Genomic DNA, 23,127 nt, shown 5'->3' with positions numbered 1-23,127 from the left:
AGATAAAAGGCACAGAATGACTCAAAATATACCCATATAGGAGGATATTACAACTTAAAGTCCCCCACAACCGAAGATAATCCCCAACACTCTGATTCTGAACATCTTATAGGGGATAGACGAGGAGAGCACAGTTGCGCCATTTCTGCTCCCACTTAACAGCGTGAGGGCCATCAGTGATATACAAATATACGGAGCTCCTAACATCGGAGATCGGAAGGACTGTATGGATTAAATAACCTACCGCTTACACGCTGACTTGCTCGCCAAGTGAAGGATCGCCGCCATTAGGCCTCCGGACCTCGGGACATCGGGTGCCGCGATATAAAATAATCCCGGTAAGCAAATAGTCCCTCTGCTTGCACACTTCCCTGCATGGCCACGGGGATTGGGGGATAAGCAACGGTCTTAATCCTACTTAGAGACCTGGGTACTTAAATACCGTCTGTGGCTTGGACTTTTTAACTCCACCTTGCCCCATATAATCAAGGCAGCGGTACGCCGTGCACACATTACTTACCCACATCCTGCCTGGAGAAGTAGGCCCCGCTGTACTCATACCTGCCACGCCATTCATAAAGCTTCAAAGACACAATCAGAAAACAGGACCAGTTTGGGATTAGATTTGCCCGTGAAAGGACATAAAAGGTGACACTGTGAGTTACTTATGCTGGGGAGCATCTTGTATTACACCGCCAGTATCCCCACGTCACTTTTGGTGCACCCCTTCTCTGCAAATTTCCCATACTATCATTACCTTTGCCCTAGGGGCCCAGGATAATCACTACCGCAACTCCCTGTTGCTCACTGTATACAAGCAGCATTTGAAAATTGCCATTGAGTAGGGCCCAGACTGCCGTTAACTGGCCTCATTACTCTCTCACTCTACTGCTTTTCCTTGCAAAACTATCAAAAACAGGCCTGCACACTTGGTTTCCCTAACCCCTATTCATCGATAGGGAGTAACCTGAGGGATGCCCTGTAAGAAGCAAAACAAGGCTACCACACATACCCCAGTGCGCACCCTAAACAAATATCTGAAACAAGTGGGTCTGAATACTACACCCCCTTCTGACACAGAGGGAGCTACAAAGCCCGATAAAGGGGATATATCACAAGAAATGGAGATGCAGGCGTCACAGCAAATCACAAAAGAGGATCTGCGCCACCTTTCCTCAAAAGAGGACATAAAAAATGCTGTTTTAGAAATGCGCACCCTCTTTAATGAACTTAAAAAGGACATTAACACTCTGGACACCAGAGTCACACAGGTTGAAACCACCCAAGCATCAACCCTGGCCACCACTCAGCTTATGGACACTGAAATCAAAGGCCAAGCAGAGGCACTGCAGCAACTATCTGACAAACTAGAGGACCTGGACAATCGAGGGTGCAGGAACAACCTGCGCATCAGAGGGGTCTCAGAATCTGTACATCCCCCTGCAATAGAAGGATACTTGCAGAGTTTGTTCCGTACCCTGAAAAACACCCCTTCCTCTCCAGAGATAATGTTAGAACGCGCTCATAGAGCGCTTAGGGCGAAACCACCCCCCAAAGCACCCCCCAGAGACATTATTGTCCGTTTCCTAAACTACAAAGACAAGGAAGAAATTTTAAGGTACGCCCGTACCAATCACCCGGTACAACACGCGGATGAGGAGCTTCAGATATTCTCAGACCTATCCCCAACAACTTTACAGAAAAGGAGAGACTTGGGACACATAACAACTAATCTGAGAGCACATAAGGTTCCTTATCGCTGGGGTTTCTCAGTCTCCATAGTGGCAACTCATAACAACAAGACAGCAATATACAAAGCAGGAGAAGATGTCCAATCATTCTATGACTGCTTAGCACTGGAAAACTTGCGGCATTCCCAAGAAGCGACCCCTAGGCCCTCCAACCGGGCCCTCTAATCTATGAGACTCCGGCTTATTATTCGCCCTGAATAGATATCTGGATTAATCACCCAACTTGTTTAATTAAAATGTTACTCAACTCGTAGTTAGAATATTGTTTAGAAAAGCTAGTTGCTGAGTTTAAATTTTTATGTGAAGTTTCCGGGACACTGGGTAAGCTCCTCTTTATATTTATGTTTTCATTGCTGCATGCCTCTGTATAATTTTTAAGATAAAAATAATTGCATACTGGTATGGAGATATGCCTGTAATCAATACTTATCTGCCTAATGGTTTCTTTACTCATTCACCCAGCCAGACTATTCAAAATGTTATTTAACCTGTAGATTTAATGTTACTTAGCCTTCTAAACTACCTGTGCCCTCTCACAAATATCCCCCTTAGCACTAATGCACTTAATACCATTTCCCTCATTACTTGCAAGGTCATAACGTCAATATGCACAATGCCTAAATTTAGAAGTGAATAACTGAATTACGTCCACCTATGACACCTTCCTTGCTTTCACTCACACAACGCTTCATTTCTGTTGGTGTGTTCAGCGCTGAGATTTAGTTGTAAAAGAAAGATCTGTGGACACCCTCTGCATCACACCCCTACCATCCACCCTCCCTTTCTCATCTGACCTAACCCTCCCTACCCTAACTCATCCCCCTCCAATCATACCTCACTGTTCTGTGCCAACTATATAACAACTCTTGAAAACGTGGCAAACCCGCCACCAAGAGTTACTATATACTTCAATTGTTGTATTTGCCTGGGGATTACAACCCCAATTTCTTTTGTTTGTTACTTGTTATTTAGAAGGTTACTAAATTTATGTGGACAACCATTTACGGACCTTCAGTGTTTTGTTTGTTCGCTACAAGACACTTTCTTCATTTACTTTCTATCTCTAATCTATAACTCCTACTTTACTCTATCCCCCCCCCTAACCACCTTCCCCCTTCAAAACTTTTCCCTCTCCCTCCCTCTTTTTTTTTTTTTTTTTTTTTTTTCCAGAATGAACCACCAACATAGCAAGTTCGGATCTCATGGCCTCACATTAACCACAATTAATGCCAAGGGTTTGAACAACCCAGGTAAGCGGTCTATAGCTTTCAGAGCCCTAAAGAATTTGCATAGCCACATACTCTTCTTTCAAGAGACACATTTCCGCAGGGGCAGGGAACCAAAATGGTTTAATGCCCAATATCCCACTGCCCTGTTCGCGTCAGGCCTCTCTAAAAAGGGAGGAGTGGGGATACTGATACACCACTCAGTCCCGCTAAAAATTGCACATGTAGAAAAGGACACAGAGGGTAGATACCTGCTGATAACGGGAACATTATATGACCATCCGATCACCCTTATTACTCTTTACAGCCCGAACACAGAACAGCATCTTTTCCTACAAAAGATTGCAAGGCTCATTCTAGACTTTGCGAAGGGAACAGTGTTCCTTTCAGGTGATTTTAACATATCCATGGAAACGTCACTAGACACATCCAATGGATTAGACAGTACCCCTACTAAAACTCTCAAATCAGTTAAATCCACTATCTCAAATCTTGCCCTACACGATATTTGGAGAACATTACACCCGTCAACTAGAGACTACACATATTACTCTCCTCCACATAACAAATACTCTAGAATAGACTATTTTCTTACGGATTCTATCGGACTTGACATGGTAACATCTTGCACTATAGGCCCAATTACTTGGTCAGACCACGCCCCGGTCACATGTGAAGTTCAATGGCCCGATCTCCCGCCCACGACATATATATGGAGATTAGACAATACACTACTAGACAACCCTGTAATAAGCTCTGAAATTCAAAAATCCCTTACAGATTATCTACAACATAACGATCCCTCACAGACCTCAATAATACACTTCTGGGAATCCCATAAGTGTGTTATCCGGGGAGAATTTCTTAAACACAGAGCCCGCCTTAATAGACAGTATAGATTAAAACACACCCAACTTTTGAACACGGTTACACAGCTTGAAGCTGCACATAAAAATGCCCATGGGGACATGGAGGCTAAACTTAAATTGGAAGACACTAGGAGGGAGCTCCAGACCCACCTAAGAGAGTCCTGCCAGCGTAAATTCTTAGCAATAAAACAACAATACTACGAGGGAGGCAATAAACCGGGGAAACTGCTAGCCAGAGCGACCCGTAGAAAACAGCTCAAAACATATATTCACAGTCTCCAGAACCCTGATGGCACAACACTGAAAAGCAGCAAACAAATTGCAAATTCTTTCCACGCGTATTACAAAGCATTATATAATATATCGCACAAGCTTGACCAGGGGGAACATCCAGTCCCAACAGACACTAAAATTCAGCTCATAGATCAATACCTATCAGACCTTGAACTACCAAGACTAGATCCCGACCAGAAGAACTGCTTAGACGAGCCCATCTCTGCCTTAGAACTTTCTAAAGCCCTTAAAGATTTCCCCACCGGGAAATGCCCAGGCCCAGACGGCTACTCGCTAAAATACTACAAATTTAACAGCAAAACACTAAGCCCACTGCTGCTCCAATTGTTCAACAACCTGATAACAGAGCCCACTTTAGTTGACACAATGCTTGAAGCACATATCTCTCTTATACCCAAACCCGGCAAGCCCCCTACCTCCCCAGCGAATTTTAGACCCATATCCTTGCTGAACATGGACATCAAAATTCTAGCAAAAATTCTAGCGAATCGCCTCAATAAGTATATCCCCTCTCTTGTCTCTTCTGACCAAGTGGGCTTTGTACCCGGTAGGGAGGCAAGAGATAACACTTCCAAGGTCCTCCAAATTATTAACTTTGCCCAAATTGAAAAAGTACCACTGGCCCTCCTGGCGACTGACGCAGAGAAGGCCTTCGACCGGGTCGATTGGCTCTTCCTGCGTCGAGTCATGTCGGCAATGAATATTGGTCCAGCTTTCACAAACATGGCATTTGCATTATACTCTGCCCCGAACGCACGTATTAGAGTGAACGGTATCCTGTCGGATAGATTTGACATTTCTAACGGGACCCGACAGGGGTGCCCCCTATCCCCCTTGTTATTCGCTCTTTCAATAGAAGCGCTCGCACAAAAGGTTAGACATAATGCAAACATAAAGGGAGTACAAATTGGAAATGAAGAACACAAACAGGCCTTATACGCCGACGATGTCCTCTATACACTTACAAACATTGAAACATCTGTCCCTGAACTCCTGAAAGAGATTAATGAGTATGGCAAACTGTCTAATTTTCACCTAAACTTAACTAAATCAGAGCTTCTTAACATAAACGCCCCTACAGAACACATAGACTACTTATCCAATAACTACAAGATGACAATAGCCCCCACCAAATTGAAATATCTGGGTATATACCTTTCTGCAAGCCCCTCTGACATTTTTAAAAACAATTATTTGACCCTACGTAAAGAGATAGTCAATGACTTGTCTTCATGGAGTAATAAATCAATCTCATGGTTAGGGAAGATAGGCCTCATCAAAATGAATATTCTACCACGAATATTGTATGTAATGCAAACAGTCCCGATTCGCTTACCGAACGACTTCCTGCCCCATCTCCAAAGCACCATAGAACAGTTCATATGGAAGGGTACGAGACCGAGAATACCCAGACGGACATTGTATCTCCCTAGAGATAAGGGAGGACTAGGCTTCCCAGACCTAGCTTCCTATAGGAGGGCCATTTTTTTACAAAGACTGACTGAATGGTCACAGAACTCCATGCAAAAAAAATGGGTCGGAATAGACGGACAAATACTACAACTAAATAATGTTGGATCCCTGGCGTGGATACCTTCAAATAAACGTCCCAAGCCAATACAAAAATACCATATAATACATGAAACACTAACTGTATGGGACAAATTGATAGCTACCAGCACACACATATCGTCCCCTGTCTCGCCAATGCTTCCCATAATAGAAAACCCAGAGTTACCATACTATGAAGTCGGTAGACGCACGAACTCTTCCTACAGATTAAGAGTAGGAATCTTACATTACGCACAAGAGGGGGGCAGACTACTATCACAACCAAAACTACAGGACCAGTCTGGTCCTGTTTTCTCTTCCTGGCTAAGATACCACCAGCTTTCTCATTTCCTACTCACCCACACACTAAAACATAATTTTCTCAGAACCCTGACGCCTTTCGAGTCCCTATGCACCGAAATCACTCCACCTAAAAGACTGATCTCAAAGATATACAAACTCTTACTCATTCCACCAGACACCCAGCTGCCTACATATACTAGGACATGGAATAGAGAGCTTAGAAGCGAGGTTGAGGAGGACGATTGGCTTAAAGCCTTTGCCTTGACCAGGGGGTCATCGGTATCAGCTACTGTGCAGGAGATACATCTTAAACTATTGACCAGATGGTATTATACCCCTGCAAAACTTCATCAGCTCTTTCCTGCGGTTAGTGCCACATGTTGGAGGGGGTGTGGAGAGCAGGGTTCCTTTGTTCACATTTGGTGGTCCTGCCCCAACCTCTCCAGATTTTGGGAGGCGGTTATGAAGGAAATATCAGAAAAACTGAACATAACTATACCCAATACCCCCGAGACCCTGCTGTTCTTACATCTCCCCAATATCAAACCCACACATAGCCGCGCTCTCCTTTTACTTATGCTTACCGATGCGAAGAGGCTTATTCCTAGAATGTGGAAGTCAAAAGATATACCTACTCTGACTGACTGGCGGGCTGCTGTCAATGACCTTTTAGTTATGGAAAAACTGCACTACTTCAGGTGCAACCAAATGGTGACATATGAACTAATGTTGGCTGTTTGGTCTCCTACCCCAGCGTGAAATCTAAGGGAGTCTACCCCCTTCTCTGAGAACAAGGTCCAGACCCTTACCACTCACTAAACTCTTTTTTTTTTTTTTTTCTCTCCCCCCTCCTTTCCTTCTTCCCCCTCCTTCCCCCAACTACCCACAACTTCTCTCTCTTCTGCCTCATATTCTTGCCATTGTTTAATCAGCCAATTCTGAAATTTTGTGTCATTCATAAGATACTTGGGGAAAAAAATGGTTTGATTGGTGGCCCTTCGTCTGAGCGGTGCATTAAGTGATAATGTGATTACTGCATGATCTGAAATTGTTATATCACTGATATCCGCTTTCCACTCTAAACCTGACATATTATCTGAAACCAGAAAAAAATCTATCCTTGATAAAGAATGATATCCTTTGGAAAGACATGTAAAAGACCTTAAATCTGGGTTTTGCACACGCCAGATATCCACCAACCCCAACTGAGAGCAAAACTTTTGAAGTATGCGAGTCTTTCTGTCCCGTGGAAAAATATATGCCTTATTATCTCTATCTAAAATAGGGTTTGCTACAAGATTGAAATCTCCCGCAATTATCAACTGTTGCCCTACGAATTTATGTAACTGTATTACCATCTTATCCCAAAATACTTTATCTACTTTATTCGGTCCATATATATTACATAACACATACCGGGTTTTATTAATAGTGATTTCTACAATTAAAAACCGCCCCTCCTGGTCTTTTATAATAGATTCTGTTTTGTATTCCAAATTTTTGTTAAAAAGGATAGCAACGCCTCTTTTACATGATTTAAATGGTGCCGCGATAACCTCTCCTACCCAATTCGTCTGTAGTTTCAATGATTCTGTTTCCTTTTGGTGTGTCTCCTGGAGGAAAGCTATATTTGGTTTAAGTTTAGCCAAATGTTTAATTATGCTTTTCCTCTTTATTGGGGAATTTATACCCCCTACATTCCAAGACACTAACTTAAAAGTATCTAGCATAGCCCCCAAAGAAAAGATTTAAAAATCGTCCCATTCTATATATAACAAATCTAATATAGACCCCGAAGGAAAGATCTGACCGTCGTCCCATTCAGTGTATAGCAGTTCTAACATAGACCCCGAAGGAAAGAATTAATTAGTCGCCCCACTCTACATATAACAGTTATAAAAGCACACAGGTGCACCCATCTAAAAAAAGCGCTCATTAGGGGAAGGGGGAGGGGGAGGCGGACGAAGGGAAGAGCAAAAAAGAAAAAAAAAAAAAAAAGAAAAAAAAAAGGGGGAAAACATAAATATTTTACAATTTAAAACATAAACAATAAACGCCATTCTATATGTTATTAATTAACATAATAGTAGGGCTCCTATTCCTAATCACTGGATATCCATCTTTTTACATAGCGACATAGCTTCCTCACTATTATTTAATACATAGGAGGTTCCTGCCTTATTAATTAAAAGTTTGGCAGGATATACCAAACTAACGTTACATTCAGCTTTCAAGAATTTATAAAAAAAGGGGCCATTTCCTTTCTCTTGGCCCTGGTCTCGGTGGAGAAATCTTGGAATAACCAGATTCTATGAGAATTAATATTTAATACATTGAGTTTTCTATAATGGGTCAAAAATAATATCTTGTCCTGGTAATTAACAAACTTAAAAATTATAGGCCTTGGTTTAGAAATTGTACTATTTTCTCTGAGCGGCCCAATTCTGTGCGCTCTCTCAATCAGAAACGGTGTAGGAGGAGGAGGAAGCAAAAGTGCCTGAGGGAGGGTTACCGAGACAAATTGTAATAGATCTTGATATTCGGGCGATTCAGGTAGACCAATCACTCTCAAATTATTTCGCCTCGATCTATCCTCTAAGTCCTCTATACGGTTCTGTAATTGTGCTATGGTCTTATCCTGAGTATTTATTGCAGGTACCAAGGTATTTACTCTATCCTCCAAATCCGACACCCTTGTCTCCACCTCCTCCAGTCTAGCAGTGTATTGCCTAATCTCCTCTGTAAGATTAGTTATCTCAACTTTGATTTCCTGTTTAACTGCATCTAGATGGGGGACCATTATTTTGGCCATCTCTGCTGCAAATTCTGACATATCATTACAAGTAAAGTTTACCATCCCTGTTTCTTGGGATATGTCCTGAGGCAGCTCTGTGTGTTTAGTGTTACTTCTTTTGTCTTTATGTTTAGGCGGCATTATAGGTGAGGTACCCTTCTGATGGGAGATATACCTCTCCATTCACCACAGTGCAATGTGAATATATCAGCGAATGTAAAAAAAAGTTTTTCGCTGAAATGTGTAGCTTGAAGATGGAGCCGCGGGAGGAAGATCCTTCAAGCGGGACTTCAGCAACTGTAAGTGGATCTTCGGGGGTTAGTGTTAGGATATTTTAAACTTTTTTTTGGTGATTTTTTTTTTTAGTTTAGGGTTTGGGCTTTTTGTAAAAGAGCTAAATGCCCTTTTCAGGGCAATGCAAAAGCGCTAAATGCCCTTTTAATGGCAATGCCCATACAAATGCTCTTTTCAGGGCAATGGGTAGATTAGTTTTTTTTTTTTAGATTTTTTTTTTATTTTGTGGGTTTGGGGGGTGGGTGTTTTAAGGGCTATTGGTAGTTTATTATAGATTAGGTTTTTTATTTTGAGGTGTTTTTTTTTTTAAAATGGGTATTAGAATAGGAATAATTGTTATTATTTTTGAAAATTCGTTTATTATTTTGTGTAATTTTTTTTTCTTTTGGGGTGGGTTTTTCTTTTTAGAATAGACATTTTTTTTATTTTTAATGGGCAGCAAAAGAGCTGTATGCCCTTTTAAGAGCAATGCCCATACAAATGTCCTTTTCAGGACAATGAGTAGATTAGGTTTTACTTTTTTTTTTATTTTGTAAGTTTGGGGTGTGGGGGTTTGTATACTGTTAAAATCTTTAAAGTATATTTCCCTTTATCAGCGCACCATGCACAATATATAACATAACAGATGGTTATAAGTGAGGTATCACATCCCGGCCCCTACGTTGAGCAAATCAGAAACAACTTTAACTGACTTACTGTCATATGTCCTTAAATCTCAACAACTGTTGCGGGCTAGCCTCCAAACCATTCCGTTTTCAGTTGTGTCCATCCCTGTTCTCTTCTCGTGCTTCCGTTTACCAACCACTTCCCTTTACAAGCAATAGGCTCCACCTGCTCCACCAGTATACCACTAGTTAAAAAACATCCATATGCAAACCGCTTCAAAAGGGAATTCCCAAATCCTAAGTAAATCAGAACAAATTCTAGCGAGGCAGTGGATGTAAAAAGTTAAAATATAACTTTTATTATAGCAAAAATAAAATTCAACAAATACAAGCTCTAAGAGGCCAGTGCAGCACCGGTCTTACGCGTTTCAGCTTGTGCCTTCCTCATAGACCGTGCTGCACTGACCTTACAGCCTCATTATAATCCTGTGTGATCTCATGTCATCATTCTATGCTAAAGACTTAACTCTTCACATTTAAGATTTTCAGCAATCCTCAGGTGTCTGAAGCAGAACAGATATAACATAGTAGAAAGCACACAGTGTCACTATCATTCATCATGTTAATTACCACTGTTACCCGTTACTGAAATCTATATTGGGTTAACATTTACAATGATGACAGCTTCCCAAAATTCTATATTATGTTAACATCTATAATTATAACATCTTCACATATTTGGAAAAAGCTTAAAAGTTGCATATTCAAAAACGTATATATTCAAATAAAACAGTTGTTCCTATTTTTTTCAGCATTTGTTTTCGGTTGAAACCTTTTTAAGGTAAAAATTATTTTTATATTCTACCTAGAAGCTAAAGGAACAAATGTATAATTATGTATACCAGAAGTTTTATACCATCTGCCAAATTATTTTTCATTAAATCACTTAAATTAACTAAAGAGAATTGCTTCATTTATAGGCTCAGCATTTAAGCTATTGTAGATTTAAACATGGATCAGAATATGTAATTCAATGTGAGTATATGACCCTCAATTTATAATTGGAGCTATCTGAACTAATAGTTACAGAGTGAACAGCTCTAGTTTACATTCTCATTCCCAAAAGTTGATCAGATCAGTTTGTATATTTAGACCTTGAGGAGATCTGGTTATTAACTTAAAAATCCAGAATGCTTCTCATTTTTGTAGAAGCTTATCTCTATTTCCTCCTCTCCAAGACATTTTCACATGCTCTATTACCTGCTATCTAAGATGATCCTTTTGTTCATTGTGTATAAACTTAAAGTGATAGGCAACTTGTGAGTTCGGAGAGACTGACTTTACATCATAAATATGTTCCTTAATCCTGTCTCTTGCCTCTCTAGTGGTGAGACCGACATACTGTAAATTGCAGTGTATACATGTTACCAAATACACTACATAGGTGCTACGACAATTAGTAAAAGAGCCAATATTAAAAACCCTTTGTGTAGCAGCTGACTGGAAATGCTTTCCTACCTGAGTTTATATGTAGGCTCTGCAGCTATTAGCACCACATCTATAGTGGCCCTAACAATGTAACCAGCTATTTTCTTTTGTGTCTCTCATTTTTATCTCACTAGGTGATAAAATGTTACCTAATGTTTTATTTCTTCTGGATACGCATTTGCAGCCATCCGTAATCCAAAGATAAAGCTGTTCATCTCCCTGCAAAATAGGTAAACTTTTCTTAATGATTTTCACAATTTCTTCAAATTGGGTACTGTAATTTGTTACAAATATGGGTAAATTCCCATTTCTATTTGTCTTGCTATTCTTACAACTGCCACCCTTATATATCATAGATCCTCTATCCAGACTTTCTACTTCTTTAGCAGCTTTCTCTATGAGATATTTAGGGTATCCCCTTTGTGTAAAACGTATTTTAAAATTTTCAGCTTCTTTGACATAAGTATTATAGGATGAACAGTTTTGTTTAAGCCTAATGAATTCACCTTTCAATATTCCATATTTAGTATGTCTAGGATGCATGCTTTTTGAATGCAACATGCTATTTCCTGCTATTTCCTTTCTATGTAGACCTGTCTCAATAGAATTCAATTATGTATTTCCCTTTAATGTCAGGTCTAAATAGCTTATTGTTAGGGGGTTCATTTCATACGTAAATCTTAAACTTTTGTGATTATTGTTCAAATTAGTCAGAAAATTTTCACATTCTATATCTTATCCCTCCCATATAAATAGGAGGTCATCGATATATCTCTTATACAATTTTTCTTTTCCTTTCAGAGGGCAATCGCCCCCATAGATATAAGCTAGCTCCCACCAGAACATATAGATGTTAGCAAAAGCAGGCGCAAATATTGCACCCATTGCAGTTCCTCTCTGTTGTAGGAAAAACCTCCCTCCGAAAGAAAAATAGTTAAGTGTTAGCAGAAATGTAAGAACTCTCAGTACATTACTCTTATATTCAGATCTATAATTCATAAAGGTATCAAGAAAAAAGCTCACTGCCTCTGTTCCTTTGTCTAGGGGTATGCTAGAGTATAAGCTGACTACATCTACAGTCATCCAGATGAAATTCTGTTTCCATTCCATATTATCCAATATACCCAATATCTGCTTAGTATTCCTTAGGTATGAGGGTAACAACTTCACCAGTGGTTGTAATATATTTTCAATCCATTCTCCCAAAGGCTCCAACAGAGACCCTATACCATAGACTATGGGTCTACCTTGTACGTTGATTAAGGATTTGTGAGTCTTTGGGAGATGGTGAAAAATTGGTACTTTCGGGTTTTTAACATCCAAAAATCTATGTGTGTCATCAGTAATAATTCCCAATTCCTTCCCTTCATCTAGTATATGACTTAAGCTCCTTTTATAAATTGGGGTAGGGTCAAAATCAAGTTCTTGATACACATTAGTATCCTTCAACTGTCTGTAGGCTTCAGAGATATAATCGCTTTTATTCAACACTACAATATTTCCGTCTTTGTCACTACGTCTTATGACAATATTTTCATTCTCTGCTAACTTCTGTATAGCTTCTTTCTCTTGTTTATTGAGATTTAATTTATTACATGCTAGATTATCTTGTAATTTGTGTAATTCTTGCTCTACCCTCCTATGAAATTATTCCAAAAAGATCCCTCTGGTTCTTGTAGGGTAAAAGGTGCTCTTGGGTTTTAACTGGACATTCACATTTTCTATTTCTGAAGATTCAGAGCCTCTAGGTTAAACAGTGCTAGATAATCTCCAGCGTCTTCAAAAGGAATATAATTCAGGATTCTTTTTCTTGCTTTTCAACTTCCCCAGGTTCTGAATCCTCAGGACCAGTTTTAAAATACTTCTTAAGGGTAAGGTTTCTTACAAATTTGTTAAGATCTACAATTGTGTCAAACAGATTAAAGTTATTAAACGGAACAAACCCTAGCCCATATTTAAGTACTTTTTCCTCTAGCTCACTTAATTCTATGTCAGATAAATTTAACACTGTTATATCTTGTATTTGTTTTTTCTGTTGGGTATTGGTTCTTAGGGAGTATCTGTTTCTTCCTACGTTTCCCCCTTCTTTTATGGGGCCTCCTCCCCTTAGGTCTGACCTGCCCCTCTGAAAAACCTGTTCCAATTGTGGATGTTGTATTTGACCTTGTATGGGTATTTAATCTATATGACTTAATGCATTGCTCTGTCCTGTTTGTACACCTTGCAATGCTACCCTATACATACTGGTAGAAATCTCAGATACTGCAGCATTGTCATTTGTATTTATAGAGATACTACTTTCTTGACCTAGTGCCTCTTGCAGTACGTTAGTGTTAATTGTGAGTCCAGTTTTTTTATCATCTGAGTCATAGTCTGTATCCGAAAAGGTCACCCTTCTCATATTTCATCTTCCATGCACTGGCCTCTTAGATCTTGTATTTGTTGAATTTTATTTTTGCTATAATAAAAGTTATATTTTAACTTTTTACATCCGCTGCCTCGCTAGAATTTGTTCTTGTATACTGTTAGGGGGTGTTTGACTTTCTTTTTTAACAAAAGAGCTGTTAACTTTAGGGCAATGTCCTACAAAAGGCCCTTTTAAGGGCCCTTGGTAGTTTATTATAGATTAGTGTTTTTTATTTTGGGGTGTTTTTTTTTTTTTTTTTTTTAAATGGTATTAGAATAGGAATCATTTTTATTGTTTTGGATAATTTTGTTTGTTATTTTTAGTAATGGTAGGTTTTAGTGTAAGGCAGCTTAGGTTTTATTTCCCAGGTAAGTTTATATTTATTTTAACTAGGTAGTTAGTAATAATAATAACTATTTACTAACTAATAACTATTTACTAACTAATTTACCTAGTTAAAATAAATACAAACTTACCTGTGAAATACAAATAAAACCTAAGCTAGCTACAATATAACTATTAGTTATATTGTAGCTGGCTTAGGTTTTATTTCACAGGTAAGTATGTATTTAGTTTTAAATAGGTATTATTTAGTTAATAATTGTAACTTTAAAGGGAAACTAAACCCACATTTTTTTTTCATAATTCAAGTAGAGAATACAATTTTAAACAACATTCCAATGTACTTATATTATCTAATTTGCTTCATTCTTTAGATATAATTTGTTGAAGAAATAGCAATGCACATGAGTGAGCCAATCACACGAGGCATCTACTGTATGTGCAGCAACCAATCAGCACAAACTACCCCTCTACACTATTAACCCCTAAACTGCCACACACCCCACCGCAAGGTTAGCTTCTACACTATTAACTCTTAAACTGCCACTTCCCCACATCGCAAAGTAACATACACTATTATCACCTAAACCACCATCCCATCACATTGCAAAGTAACCTACACTATTAACCCCTAAAATGCCACCCGAACATCACAAAGTAACCTACACTATTAACCCCTAAACTGTCACACCCACATCACATAGTAACATATACTATTAACCCATAAACTGCCACCCCCACCGCAAAGCAACCCACTAACATCTAAACCCCCTAAACTAACACCCCATAAGTTACCCCAAAATAGACTAACCTTACCCTTACAAAAAAAACTAACTGCCTTTAAAAAATTAAAAATGTACCTGAAAATTACAAAAAACAGAATTTATGCTTACCTGATAAATTACTTTCTCCAACGGTGTGTCCGGTCCACGGCGTCATCCTTACTTGTGGGATATTCTCTTCCCCAACAGGAAATGGCAAAGAGTCCCAGCAAAGCTGGCCATATAGTCCCTCCTAGGCTCCGCCCACCCCAGTCATTCGACCGACGGACAGGAGGAAATATATATAGGAGAAACCATATGGTACCGTGGTGACTGTAGTTAGAGAAAATAATTCATCAGACCTGATTAAAAAACCAGGGCGGGCCGTGGACCGGACACACCGTTGGAGAAAGTAATTTATCAGGTAAGCATAAATTCTGTTTTCTCCAACATTGGTGTGTCCGGTCCACGGCGTCATCCTTACTTGTGGGAACCAATACCAAAGCTTTAGGACACGGATGAAGGGAGGGAGCAAATCAGGTTACCTAAACGGAAGGCACCACAGCTTGCAAAACCTTTCTCCCAAAAATAGCCTCCGAAGAAGCAAAAGTATCAAATTTGTAAAATTTGGCAAAAGTGTGCAGTGAAGACCAAGTCGCTGCCTTACATATCTGGTCAACAGAAGCCTCGTTCTTGAAGGCCCATGTGGAAGCCACAGCCCTAGTGGAGTGAGCTGTGATTCTTTCAGGAGGCTGCCGTCCGGCAGTCTCATAAGCCAATCGGATAATGCTTTTAAGCCAAAAGGAAAGAGAGGTAGAAGTCGCTTTTTGACCTCTCCTTTTACCAGAATAAACAACAAACAAGGAAGATGTTTGTCTGAAATCTTTAGTAGCCTCTAAATAGAACTTTAGAGCACGGACAACGTCCAAATTGTGTAACAAACGTTCCTTCTTTGAAACTGGATTCGGACACAAAGAAGGTACAACTATCTCCTGGTTAATATTTTTGTTAGAAACAACTTTAGGAAGAAAACCAGGCTTAGTACGCAAAACCACCTTATCTGCATGGAACACCAGATAGGGAAGAGAACACTGCAGAGCAGATAACTCTGAAACTCTTCTAGCAGAAGAAATTGCAACCAAAAACAAAACTTTCCAAGATAGTAACTTAATATCTATGGAATGTAAAGGTTCAAACGGAACCCCTTGAAGAACTGAAAGAACTAGATTTAGACTCCAGGGAGGAGTCAAAGGTCTGTAAACAGGCTTGATCCTAACCAGAGCCTGAACAAATGCTTGAACATCTGGCACAGCTGCCAGTCTTTTGTGTAGTAAGACAGATAAAGCAGAGATCTGTCCCTTTAGAGAACTTGCAGATAATCCTTTCTCCAAACCTTCTTGTAGAAAGGAGAGAATATTAGGAATTTTTATCTTATTCCATGGGAATCCTTTGGATTCACACCAACAGATATATTTTTTTCATATTTTATGGTAAATTTTTCTAGTTACAGGTTTTCTGGCCTGAACCAGAGTATCTATCACAGAATCTGAAAACCCACGCTTTGATAGAATCAAGCGTTCAATCTCCAAGCCGTCAGTTGGAGGGAGACCAGATTTGGATGTTCGAATGGACCCTGAACAAGAAGGTCCTGTCTCAAAGGTAGCTTCCATGGTGGAGCCGATGACATATTCACCAGGTCTGCATACCAAGTCCTGCGTGGCCACGCAGGAGCTATCAAGATCACCGAGGCCCTCTCCTGATTGATCCTGGCTACCAGCCTGGGAATGAGAGGAAACGGTGGGAATACGTAAGCTAGGTTGAAAGTCCAAGGTGCTACTAGTGCATCTACTAGAGTCGCCTTGGGATCCCTGGATCTGGACCCGTAGCAAGGAACCTTGAAGTTCTGACGAGACGCCATCAGATCCATGTCTGGAATGCCCCATAATTGAGTTATTTGGGCAAAGATTTCCGGATGGAGTTCCCACTCCCCCGGATGGAATGTCTGATGACTCAGAAAATCCGCTTCCCAATTTTCCACTCCTGGGATGTGGATCGCAGACAAGTGGCAGGAGTGATCCTCCGCCCATTGAATTATTTTGGTCACTTCTTTCATCGCCAGGGAACTCTTTGTTCCCCCCTGATGATTGATATATGCAAGGGTCGTCATGTTGTCTGATTGGAACCTTATGAATTTGGCCTTTGCTAGTTGAGGCCAAGCTCTGAGAGCATTGAATATCGCTCTCAGTTCCAGAATGTTTATCGGGAGAAGAGACTATTCCCGAGACCATAGACCCTGAGCTTTCAGGGATTCCCAGACCGCACCCCAGCCCACTAGACTGGCGTCGGTCGTGACAATGACCCACTCTGGCCTGCGGAAGCTCATTCCCTGGGTCAGATGGTCCAGGGTCAGCCACCAACGGAGTGAATCTCTGGTCTTTTGATCTACTTGAATCATTGGAGACAAGTCTGTATAATCCCCATTCCACTGTTTGAGCATGCACAGTTGTAATGGTCTTAGATGAATTCGTGCAAAAGGAACTATGTCCATTGTTGCAACCATCAATCCTACTACTTCCATGCACTGCGCTATGGAAGGACGAGGAACAGAATGAAGCACTTGACAAGAGCTTAGAAGTTTTGATTTTCTGACCTCTGTCAGAAAAATCCTCATTTCTAAGGAATCTATTATTGTTCCCAAGAAGGGAACTCTTGTTGACGGGGACAGAGAACTCTTTTCTTTGTTCACCTTCCATCCGTGAGATGTGAGAAAGGCTAGAACGATGTCCGTATGAGCCTTTGCTTTTGACAGGGACGACTCTTGTATTAGAATGTCGTCCAAGTAAGGTACTACTGCAATGCCCCTTGGTCTTAGAACCGCTAGAAGGGACCCTAGCACCTTTGTGAAAATCCTTGGAGCAGTGGCTAATCCGAATGGGAGAGCCACAAACTGGTAATGCTTGTCCAGAAAAGCGAACCTTAGGAACTGATGATGTTCTTTGTGGATAGGAATATGTAGGTACGCATCCTTTAGATCCACGGTAGTCATAAATTGACTTTCCTGGATGGTGGGTAGAATCGTTCGAATAGTTTCCATTTTGAACGATGGTACCCTGAGAAATTTGTTTAGGATCTTCAAATCCAAAATTGGTCTGAACGTTCCCTCTTTTTTGGGAACTACGAACAGATTGGAATAAAATCCCATTCCTTGTTCCTGTATTGGAACTGGGTGTATCACTCCCATCTTTAACAGGTCTTCTACACAATGTAAGAATGCCTGTCTCTTTATTTGGTTTGAGGATAAGTGAGACTTGTGGAACCTTCCCCTTGGGGGTAGTTCCTTGAATTCCAGGAGATAACCTTGAGAAACTATTTCTAGCGCCCAAGGATCCTGAACATCTCTTGCCCAAGCCTGAGCAAAGAGAAAGAGTCTGCCCCCCACCAGATCCGGTCCCGGATCGGGGGCTACTCCTTCATGCTGTTTTGTTAGCAGTGGCAGGCTTCTTGGCCTGCTTACCCTTGTTCCAGCCTTGCATTGGTTTCCAGGCTGGTTTGGGTTGTGAGGCATTACCCTCTTGCTTAGAGGATGCAGAATTAGAGGCTGGTCCGTTTCTGCGAAAGGGACGAAAATTAGGCTTATTTTTAGCCTTAAAAGACCTATCCTGTGGAAGGGCGTGGCCCTTTCCCCCAGTGATGTCTGAAATAATCTCTTTCAAATCTGGTCCAAATAAAGTTTTACCTTTGAAAGGGATGTTAAGCAATTTTGTCTTGGATGACACATCCGCTGACCAAGACTTTAGCCAAAGCGCTCTGCGCGCCACGATAGCAAACCCTGAATTTTTCGCCGCTAATCTTGCTAATTGCAAAGCGGCATCTAAAATAAAAGAGTTAGTCAATTTAAGTGCGTGAACTCTGTCCATAACCTCCTCATATGGAGTTTCTCTACTGAGCGACTTTTCTAGTTCCTCGAACCAGAACCACGCTGCCGTAGTGACAGGAACAATGCATGAAATTGGTTGTAGAAGGTAGCCTTGCTGTACAAAAATCTTTTTAAGCAAACCTTCCAATTTTTTATCCATAGGATCTTTGAAAGCACAACTATCTTCGATAGGAATAGTAGTGCGTTTGTTTAGAGTAGAAACTGCCCCCTCGACCTTGGGGACTGTCTGCCATAAGTCCTTTCTGGGGTCGACTATAGGAAATAATTTCTTAAATATAGGGGGAGGAACAAAAGGTATGCCGGGCTTTTCCCACACCTTATTTACTATGTCCGCCACCCGCTTGGGTATAGGAAAAGCGTCGGGGGGCACCGGAACCTCTAGGAACCTGTCCATCTTGCATAATTTCTCTGGAATGACCAAATTGTCACAATCATCCAGAGTAGATAACACCTCCTTAATGTCACAACATCAGGTTCAGCTTGATGAGAAATTTTTCCTGAATCTGAAATTTCTCCATCAGACAAAACCTCCCTCATGGCCCCTTCAGATTGGTTTGAGGGTATGACAGAACAATTATCATCAGCGCCCTCTTGCTCTTCAGTGTTTAAAACAGAGCAATCACGCTTTCTCTGATAAGTAGGCATTTTGGATAAAAGATTTGCTATGGAGTTATCCATTACAGCCGTTAATTGTTGCATGGTAATAAGTATTGGCGCACTAGATGTACTAGGGGCCTCCTGCATGGGCAAAACTGGTGTAGACACAGTAGGAGATGATGTAGTATCATGTTTACTCCCCTCATTTGAGGAATCATCTTGGGCAATATCATTATCTGTGGCAGTACTGTCCTTAATTTGTTTGGACGCTATGGCACAATTATCACATAAATTTAAATGGGGAGACACATTGGCTTTCATACATATAGAACATAGCTTATCTGAAGGTACAGACATGTTAAACAGGCTTAAACTTGTCAACAAAGCACAAAAGAACTTTTTAAAATAAAACCGTTACTGTCACTTTAAATTTCAAACAGAAAACACTTTATTACTGAATATGTGAAAAAGTATGAAGGAATTGTTCAAAAATTACCAAAATTTCACCACAGTGTCTTAAAGCCTTAAAAGTATTGCACACCAAATTTCAGAGCTTTAACCCTTAAAATAACGGAACCGGAGCCGTTTTTAAATTTAACCCCTATACAGTCCCAGCTATAGTCTTTGCTAAGACCCAACCAAGCCCTGAGGGGAATACGATACCAAATGACGCCTTCTAAAAGCTTTTTCAGAGATTTTTAGATCCTCACACATGCATCTGCATGCCTTGCTCTCAAAAAACAACTGCGCATTAATGGCGCGAAAATGAGGCTCAGTCTATAACTAGAAAGGCCCCCTGACTGAAAAAGGTGTCCAACACAGTGCCTGCCGTTTTATAAGCGTTCCCCAAGATTATAAATGCCAATTGTTAGCCTAAATCTGAATAATATGCACAAATAAAGCAATCGATTTAGCCCATAAAAGTGTCTACCAGTTTTTTAGCCCATATTAAGCCCTTTATTCTGTTTGTTTGACTAAGAAAATGGCTTACCGGTCCCCATGAGGGGAAATGACAGCCTTCCAGCATTACACAGTCTTGTTAGAAATATGGCTAGTCATACCTTAAGCAGAAAAGTCTGCTAACTGTTTCCCCCAACTGAAGTTACTTCATCTCAACAGTCCTATGTGGAAACAGCAATCGATTTTAGTTACTGTCTGCTAAAATCATCTTCCTCTTACAAACAGAAATCTTCATCCTTTTCTGTTTCAGAGTAAATAGTACATACCAGCACTATTTTAAAATAACAAACACTTGATAGAAGAATAAAAACTACATTTAAACACCAAAAAACTCTTAACCATCTCTGTGGAGATGTTGCCTGTGCAACGGCAAAGAGAATGACTAGGGTGGGCGGAGCCTAGGAGGGACTATATGGCCAGCTTTGCTGGGACTCTTTGCCATTTCCTGTTGGGGAAGAGAATATCCCACAAGTAAGGATGACGCCGTGGACCGGACACACCAATGTTGGAGAAACTAACCTTACCTTTAAAAAAAAAAATTAAAACTTACTATAACAAAAAAATACTTAAAACCCTAATATTAAAAATAACAACTAACATTAAAAAAAATAACAAACAAATTACCAAAAATAAAAAAGGGTTATGCCTATTCTAAAACCCCTTAAAAAAAAATACCCTAAAATAAAAAAGCTTATTCCAACACTTGAAATATAGCCCTTAAAGGGACAGTCTACCATAGAATTGTTATTGTTTTAATAGATAGATAATCCCTTTATTACCCATTCCCCAGTTTTGCATAACCAACACAGTTATATTAATATACTTTTTACCTCTGTGATTACCTTGTATCTAGGAACCTTCTTCCAGCCCCCTGATCACATGACTGTGACTGTTTATTATCTATTGTCTTAAATTTAGCATTGTTTTGTGCTAAATCTTAAATAACCCCCTGTGCCTGAACACAGTGTTATCTATATGGCCCACGTGTACTTTCTGTCTCTTTGTGTTGAAAAGAGATTTAAAAAGCATGTGATAAGAGGCATCCCTCAAAGGCTTAGAAATTAGCATATGAGCCTACCTATATTTAGTTTAAACTAAGAATACCAAGAGAAAAAAGCAAATTTAATGATAAAAGTAAATCGGAAAGTTGATTACAATTAAAAGTCCTCTCTGAATAATGAAAGTTTAATTTATACTATACTGTCCCTTTAAAGGGGCCTTTTGTAGGGCATTATCCTAAAGTGTTTCAGCTCTTTTTTTGAAAAACAAAACACTACAACCGTCTAAAATTAACACCCACCCCTCAAAAAAAAAATATCTGAAAAAAAAACTACCCGTGGGGGGAGGGGTTTGGCAGTTTATGGGTTAATAGTGTAGGTTACTTTGCGATGTGGGGTGGCAGTTTAGGGATAAATGGTGTAGAAGCTTACTTTGCGATGGGGTGGTGGTAGAAGTTTAGGGGTTAATAGTATAGTGGGGGCTTTGTGGTGGGTTATGTGGTACTTTAGGGGTTATTAAAGTAGGGGCGATTCTGGTTAGTGCGTGAGTGTGGGTGTTAGGTTTTTTTTCCACTTTTCTCTCTATTAAAGACTATGTGAGTGTACGTTAACGTGATCGCAATATTTTAAACTCTGCTCTTTGTGCAAGTCGGGTTAACTCTCAAGAGATAACCGTTTACTTTTAACTTGTATTAGGAGCGTTACTTGACTCGTGCAAAGAGCAGAAGTGGAGCGGCATTAGTGTGCGAGCGGGAGTGGTAATTACCTCTCTACTCGTAATCTAGCCCTATATATTTTCTTTGTTGCAACTAAAAAGGGCATCTAAAAAAGTACTGTAGTTTTCTTGAAAGACTGATGTTTCTTTGATAGAACATATTTAAAAAAAAATTGGCTGTGCTTATTGGTGTGTTGCTGTCTACCAATAGAGTTGGGGGGAGTGTACTTTAGCAACCAGTGAGATGCTTTCCCACAGTCCAGAATAAACAACTTTAACCTTTTCTCATATTTTAAAAGGTTTAAAGAGTGCCCCTTTATAAGCATTATTGAACGTTTATGATTTTAATTACTATAACAAATGTTTTAAGTTTGATTCTAGAATCTTAATACCAATTTTAAGGGAAAAGTTTACAATGTTGCTAAATTGAATAAATTGCTGACCAACATTTACCCATGACTTCACAGTGTTTCTTTCATGATTAGGTGTTTGGAAATCTTTGTCATTTTTGTAAGCCTATATATTCTCAATTAACAAAACAAAAAAAAGCACAACATGAGTCCAGGCAGCGCATGAGGTCACTTCTTGCAGAGGCAGGATTATGGTACCAAAGGAATCCTGAAAAGCATGTATTGATCCCGTCTGACAGTTCCTGCCACATTAAGCCTCACCACAGCTGTGATATAAAGGCGCTTAGAGCTGTTATCATAAATACCATCCACTATCTTTAAAGATCATCAAAATTGCTTCAAATTGTAGGAGAGTCATTGTCACATAATTTGCTCAATGAATTAAAAGAAAATAAATTGGTTTAGCATGTTAATACTGTCTTAAAGGTCAAATGCAAACACATTAAACATTTATATTATGAGATTTATCATGATATCTCAATTTACTTTAATCGCAAATTTCAAGACAAATAACACTTTGCACATTTTTTAGCAGTTAAATATATCTACCAGTTTTGGGTCAATTTTATAAACTGTCACTCTAACTATAAATATATCAGCTAAACAATTGTTTTGAATTCCAGACCCTGAGGAACAATTCTACAACTGATAATTGAACAAATGTGATTAAGCTGTGAGGAAGGTGGGGATATGATGTTATATCAAAAGGGTCTATTCAAATCTATTTGAAGACCTAAGCAAAATGTCTCACATTAAAGTGATACTGAACCCACATTTTATCTTTCATGATTCAGATAGAGCATGCATTTTTAAGCAACTTTCTAA

This window comes from Bombina bombina, chromosome 2 (assembly GCF_027579735.1).
Source record: "Bombina bombina isolate aBomBom1 chromosome 2, aBomBom1.pri, whole genome shotgun sequence".
In the NCBI taxonomy this organism is placed as follows: Eukaryota; Metazoa; Chordata; class Amphibia; order Anura; family Bombinatoridae; genus Bombina; species Bombina bombina.
The sequence above is the reverse complement of the archived record's forward strand: the minus strand, read 5'-3'. Positions refer to the sequence as shown.